The sequence below is a fragment of the Cnephaeus nilssonii genome (genome assembly GCF_951640355.1).
Source record: "Cnephaeus nilssonii genome assembly, chromosome: 11".
NCBI lineage: Eukaryota > Metazoa > Chordata > Mammalia > Chiroptera > Vespertilionidae > Cnephaeus > Cnephaeus nilssonii.
In genome coordinates, this window is record NC_137082.1 from 6,969,547 (window position 1) to 6,976,330 (window position 6,784).

Sequence of the window (6,784 nt, forward strand, 5' to 3'; positions counted from 1 at the left end):
ATATTCAGAGTTGTGCAAACCACCACCACTATCCAATTTCAGAACATCACCCCCAAAAGAAACCCCATACCCCTTAGCAGTCACTCCTCATTCTCCTCTCCCCGAACCCCTGGCAACCACTGTTTCTATTATATTATTGACTTTTGTATATATTTGGAAAAAGTATAAAAGGATAGACCAATGTGCTCAAGACTACACGGTAAAGTGACAGAGATAAAATCTGAACCTAAGTCTCCTGGGAAAGAAAAAAGGCCCACTTCAACCCACGCAAGTTCTCATGGTCCCCATTACCTTAGCAAATTCCTGATTCCGGCTCTTCCCAAAACTGAAGGGCTGACCCAAGTTCACCATACAGATCAGAATGCTCTAATTTGCATGCCTTTTCTTAGGAAAAACCACCTTGGCCAATAAAACAAAACCAAGACACAAAATAATAGGATTTGGCCCTGAAATTAAACTAACCCCTGCACAGAAACTATGCCGTAGTTTGTGAACGAGAGGGGCTTGACTTCTCAACGTGGTATTTGGTCCCACTATGATTTTTCAGAATGAAAGGCCTTACACATTTTGCTGTAATCCACTCGTATTTGCTTTTTAAGGCAAGTGAGTCTGTCGTGTGTATAAATATTGCGAGAGCTGATCATTCTAGGAAATTGGCCGGCTCTCGCAATATCCTGCTGACATAAGGCTGAAACAGCTTGAGTTCAAGAGAACCAAGGTGAGCCTCCAGTGAGGTAATTATTTCCCCTCTTGACAAATTTGCCACTGAGAACAGGATTTGTGATTCATTTCTCTTTTCTGAACCTAGTGAGTCTGATCCCTTCGATAGCCCTCAGTGAATGTGCAGGAAGATTGCTTTTCTTTACGGAACTTGCTTTTGAATGCTTCCCACTGCTCCCATGTGGACCTGCAGTGGCAGTGGGACACTGGGCACTTGATACCTGCTTATTACTTTTTAAAATTTTTATTGATGTCAGAGAAGAAGGGAGGGAGAGAGAAACATCAATGATGAGAATCATTGATCGGCTGCCTCCTGCATGCCTCCTACTGGGCATGTGCTCTGACCGGAATCAAACCATGACCTCCTGGTTCATAGGTCAACCACTGAGCCACACCAGCTGGGCTCGATACTGCTTATTAAAATACAGCGGACACCAGCTTTAAAGGCGTGGGAGGAAACACCAGACTGCATGGCTTTGAAACCATCTGATTAGCTGGCAGATTTGAACCTTGTGAAGGTAAATAAAAAATGGTTCTTTTGGTCAAAGTAGAATTGCATAAGCTGCCAACAAATTCACCTACATCCCTTAGTGTAGGCATGAAATAGGGATGACGAAGACCCCATAGCTACCATAATTACTAGTGGTAACTCACTTTACTAGCCTGAATTTTGATCCCAAGGTTGAGAGGGAAAATCAGAGCAAGACTTGGAACAAAACAAAGGGATCGCTGTTGGGTGTGCAGTGGTCATGGAACCGGAGGAAAGGCTGACCGTCAGCGGGAGAACAAGGAAAACCAGGACAGAAAGTGTTGCCAGGGGCAAGCAGTCCTGCGGGCTGAGGGAGGGGGAAGGGCAGCTTCGAGGGAGGGCGCAGGGGAAGGGGCTGTGGAGACAGGCACTGGCCAAGGAGCAAGAGGCAAAGGATAAGAGCTGCAGAAACAGGGCGAAAGCATGACTTACGGAAGCTACAGAAATCAAAATGTTTCCTAACAGCTCTGTTTTGGTTGTTCCAATCTACTGGGTCACTTCTTAAGTCTCTTGATCCTCAGTCCAATTTTGATTTCCTTATTGTGGTTCTTCAAACATCCTCCTATCTTGTTCATCTGATAATCAGTCTTTCCAAGTCTGACTGGTTTCTAGCTTCTACTGATTCTCATCACATTGCTGTTTCTCCAACTGTTCATGGATTGTGGCCCTGTGAGTCTTAGAGCTTTATTGGGAGGCTTGAGGCCTGGGGTTTCGATGTGTTCTTCCAGGGAAGCTGTGCTGGCGTCTGTTGGGCACCTGAGGCCACTACCAACTAGGGTTGCCTTAAATTCCTGGCTTGCGTTTCTCCCAGCCACACAGGTCGTGTGAATTGTTCCAGACTTTTTGGACCAACAGCTTGTGGACAGGATTCTCTGAGAAGACCCTGCCCTGTGCCAACTCCACACCCCTCCCTGCAAACCTAGGCATGTACAGAGTCTCAGAGGGACCCTCCTCCCAGGCAGGGTTTTTGCCAAGTTCTCCCTTTCGCTGAGGGGGGCACCTTTTGGGTTCTGGCCTTTCTTTCTGGGTCTGGATCAGTTCCCACCCTGTGAAGACGCAGAGCTCAGAAATTAGGCTAGGAGGGCTTAACAAATGTCCTTGGTGTTAACTGACAGGGAGCTGTCCTGTTAACCTCTTGGCTTTGTGCATTCTGGTTGTTTTTGCCCCAGGAATCCCGTGTTTTCTTGCTAGCTCAGCTATCTATTTATAGCTTAAAAATAAACTCTGTCCAGGTTTGGTCCAAAAAAGTTCTTAGAGAGCCTGGTCTGCCATATTTTCAGGGACAGACGTCTCCCCTTCAAAGTACATGCCTTCCCTCTCCCCATCTGTTTATGTCATGACTAGAGCCTGGTGCACGAGATTCATGCACGGGTAGGGTCCCTAGGCCTGGCCGACGATCAGGGACGATCAGGTTCCCCGCCTCCTCCTTCCCTCACCACCTGTGCCACCACTGCCATGCAGTCTCCCTCCCCCCCTCCCCATCCCCCGCCTCCTCCTTCCCTCACTTCCTCAGTGCCCCACCACAATCGCTGGTCTCCCACCATGTTCCACACTGCCCCCTGGTGGTCAGTGCATGTCATGGCAAGCGATCAAACTCCCATTCTCCCAGTCGAATTCCCAAGGGAACACTTTACATAATAGCCTTTTATATATATACTAGTGGCCCAGTGCATGAAATTCGTGCATGGGGGGGGGTGCCCCTCAGCCCAGCCTGCATCCTCTCCAATCTGGCACCCCTGCGGGATGGGGCCTAAACTGGCAGTTGGACAACTCCTCGCAATCCGGGACTGCTGGCTCCTAACCGCTCACCTGCCTGCCTGCTTGATCACCCCTAACCACTCTGCCTGCTGGCCTGCTTGCCCCAACTGCACCCCCCCTGCCAGCCTGCTCACCCCCAACTGGTCCTCTCTGCTGGCCTGCTCGCGCCCCCCCCCCCCCCCGCCAGCCTGATCACCCCCAACTGCTCTCCCCTCCTGGCCTGATCACCCCTAACCACCTCTGCCCCGGCCCCACCACCATGGCTTTGTCCAGAAGGACATCTGGAAGGTCTCATGGTCTAATTAGCATATTACCCTTTTATTAACCTTTTGCACTCGGATGTTGAGTGTGACTCGACATGGTTAGCATCGGTAGCAGCTTTTTATACTCTTTGAATGTATCAATAATTTGAAATATAAAAAAATCCAAATAAATAAGTTTGTATGAAAAGAAACTCGTTTTTTATTCTACTGCCGCGCTTTGTAAAATCTGGGGTATTTAAAAAATTAAATCCCGAGTAGAATAAAGGAATCGAGAAAAAAGCAAGCAAGTGCAAAGGGTTAATATAGATAGGATATGACATAATGCCATAACTATAACATATGTACCAGTATTACTCTATGAGAATACATATTGGATGTGATAGGAAGTCATCTAATACATTACATTGTATATGTTGTAAGTAGTAGGAAATACTGTTTTCGTAGCAATAATATACACCCTGTGACTTCCCTTCCTGATTTGGGAATGGTTCCCCAGTTCTTTGAACGTTTCCTGGCCCCTAATGTATTTTTTTTTTTTTTTGTCATTCAGTGAATGACAAAAAAATTTATTTACTGTTTATTGCACATGATTTGAGGTCTTTAATTTCTAACCACCAAAGATTCAAAGGACTATTTTTTCCATGAAGTTTAACATTAACATCAGTGAATTCATGTATTTATGTGTTTTTATTGTAAACATCTGAATTATTCACATTGTCATAGATCCTGAACATGTACAGGCTGGCAGCAAGCCAGGAAGCCACTCTGCAAGCAAACAGATACTCTGCATAAGGAGAAAAGTCATAGCACAACATTTAATGTCCAACCTGAGTCACCTCAGAATGTTATATATATTGACTTCTTGATTCATATAGTATCGGGAACTCAACTGCTTGGTTGGTGATGGGGTTGACCTGGTTTCAGGAGGATTATTCCTGAAATAATTAAGGAAAGGGGGGCTCAATCTTTCTTCTTGGTTGCTTGCTCCTCCCCAGCACCTTCATCTTTCTTCTCATCCTCAGCTTCTTGGGCATCTTCTCCTTCACCTCCTTCTTCTTCCTCCTTTGCATCCTCAAATTCTTCCTTGGCATCTTCTTCCTCTTCGTCAGCCTCTTCCTTCTCCTTCTCCTCCTCTTCAGATTCTCCTTCAGAGGGGGGTTCATCTTTAACTTCCTCGGCTTTTGCAGCCTCAATGGTCTCCTCCACCTCGATCTGCTCCTCTTGGATGTGGCTGGTGTATTAAGAAGGGAAGGAGTGCCGAAACCGGTTTGGCTCAGTGGATAGAGCGTCGGCCTGCGTACTCAAGGGTCCCAGGTTCGATTCCGGTCAAAGGCATGTACCTTGGTTGCGGGCACATCCCCAGTAGGGGGTGTGCAGGAGGCAGCTGATCGATGTTTCTCTCTCATCGATGTTTCTAACTCTCTGTCCCTCTCTCTTCCTCTCTGTAAAAAATCAATAAAATATATTTAAAAAAAAAAAAAAAAAAAAAAGAAGGGAAGGAGCGAGCGGACAACAAGTAGGAGCTAGTCTGTAACCACCGTAGGCAGATCACCAAAGATCTGGGAACTCTGGGAGTAGCCGCAGGCTATGCTTCCCACGCTGGTGAAACTGAGCCGGTCTCCTCACCTTCCAAGAGTTTCCTGTAAGCTGCAATGTCAATGTCCAAAGCCATCTTCACATTGAGGAGGTCCTTGTATTCTTTTAAATATCATGCCATTTCACTCTTTGTGGTTCTCAACTCATTTTCTAATTTGTTGATTGTGTCCTGCATAGCACTAACGTCGGAGTTCTGCTTATCCTCCAGCTCTTGCAGCTGCTTTCCCAGAGCTTCGTTCATGCCCAGCATGCTTTGATCTCCAGGGTCTTGGCCTTGAGCAGGCGGCGGCTTTCAGACACCTCGTCCTTGGTGGTGCGCACCCCATAGGTGTTCTTGGCAGTGCTCTCGGTCAGCATGGTGAAGCGGCTCTTGTACCATTCTTCTGCATGTTCTTGGCAGCCAGCTTCTCGTACTGGGCACGGATGTCCTTGAGCACGGCAGAGAGGTAGGACTTGGAGAACATGTCTATCTCCACGGAGATGTGAGCATACTGGATCTGTGCCTGCAGCTCGGCGATCTCCTCTTCATGCACCTTCTTCAGAAAGGCAATTTAGTCCATCAGGCTGTCGATGCACTTTTCCAGCTCAGCTCCAGTGAGAGCCGCCTCATCTGCACCTTTGCGTGCCTCTATCAGCCAGCCCTCTGCATCATCATGGTTTAGCACCTCTACCTGGTAGCATGCCTACAGGTTGCTCCCAGTCCCTTCCAAGCCCTGGTGCCTGCTAACTGCCCACTGCCCTCTCATCGCCAGGGATGGGGCTCGGTGGGATCCCATTTTCATTAAAATGTTCAACCCTGGCCTGTTCCACCAGTGTCCGCAGGCAGCCCGGGGGCAGTCAGTGATCCCAGACACTGGCCATCGCCCCCTGCCCGGTTACTGATCGCAGCCTGGACCCTGCAAGCGGTGTCAGGCGCAGCCCACCAGGCCTGCCTGACCCTGATGGCGGCCTGGACCCCGCGGGTGGCGTCAGGCGCTGCCCGCCCAGCCTGCCTGGTTACCAATCACGGCCTGGACCCTGAAGGCGGTATCAGGCACAGCCAGCCCAGACCCCGATGGCGGCCTGGACCCCGCAGGTGGTGTCAGGCACTGTCCCCTCCCCAACTCCCTGCCTGGTTCCTGATTGTGCCTGGACCCCGCGGGTGGCGTCAGGAGCTGCCCGCCTGACCCGCCCGGTCTCCCATGGTGGACTGGACCCCACAGGTGGCATCAGGCGCTGCCCGCCTGGCCTGCCCGGTTACCGATCACGGCCTGGACCCCGCAGGCGGTGGCAGGCGCAGCCCGCCTGGACTGCCTGGACCCCGATGGCAGCGTCAGGCGCTGCCCGGTCCCCGATCGCGGTCTGGACGCCACAGGTGGCGTCAGGCACTGCCCGCCTGGTCCCTCATGGTGGACTGGACCCCACAGGTGGCGTCAGGTGCTGCCCGCCCGGCTTGCCTGGTCCCCCATGGTGGACTGGACCCCGAGGGTGGCGTCAGGCGCTGCCTGCCCGGCCTGCCCAGTTACCAATCACAGCCTGGACCCCACGGGCAGCATCAGGCACAGCCCACCCAGCCTGCCCGGTCCCTGATGGTGGCCTGGACCCCACAGGCGGCGTCAGGCGCAGCCCGCACCTCCTGCATATGCAAATTTACCCGCCATCTTTGGTGGCTTAATTTGCATATCACTCCTGATTGGCTGTGGGCGTAGCGGAGGTATAGTCAATTAGCATTTTTCTTTTATTAGTGTAGATATAACTAGAGGCCTGGTGCACAAAAATTCATACACTGGGGGGGGAGGGTCACCTCAGCCCGGCCTACACCCTCTCATAGTCCAAGACCCCTTGGGGGATGTCCGCCTGCCGGCTTAGGCCCATTTCCTGTGAGAGGGACGTCTGACTGCCTAAGCCAGCCGACATCCTTCTCGCAGTCCAGGAGACC

The 6,784-nt window shown here is 50.6% G+C and overlaps 1 pseudogene across 1 annotated transcript; it reads right to left on the bottom strand.

The window, feature by feature from the left end:
- Positions 1–3,978: 3,978 nt before the first annotated feature.
- Positions 3,979–6,314, bottom strand: LOC307107431 (neurofilament light polypeptide-like; annotated as a pseudogene). Its single transcript has 3 exons — positions 6,303–6,314; positions 4,809–5,537; positions 3,979–4,563 (listed from the first exon to the last, which is right to left on the bottom strand). The product of its transcript is annotated as a neurofilament light polypeptide-like (transcript).
- Positions 6,315–6,784: the final 470 nt, after the last annotated feature.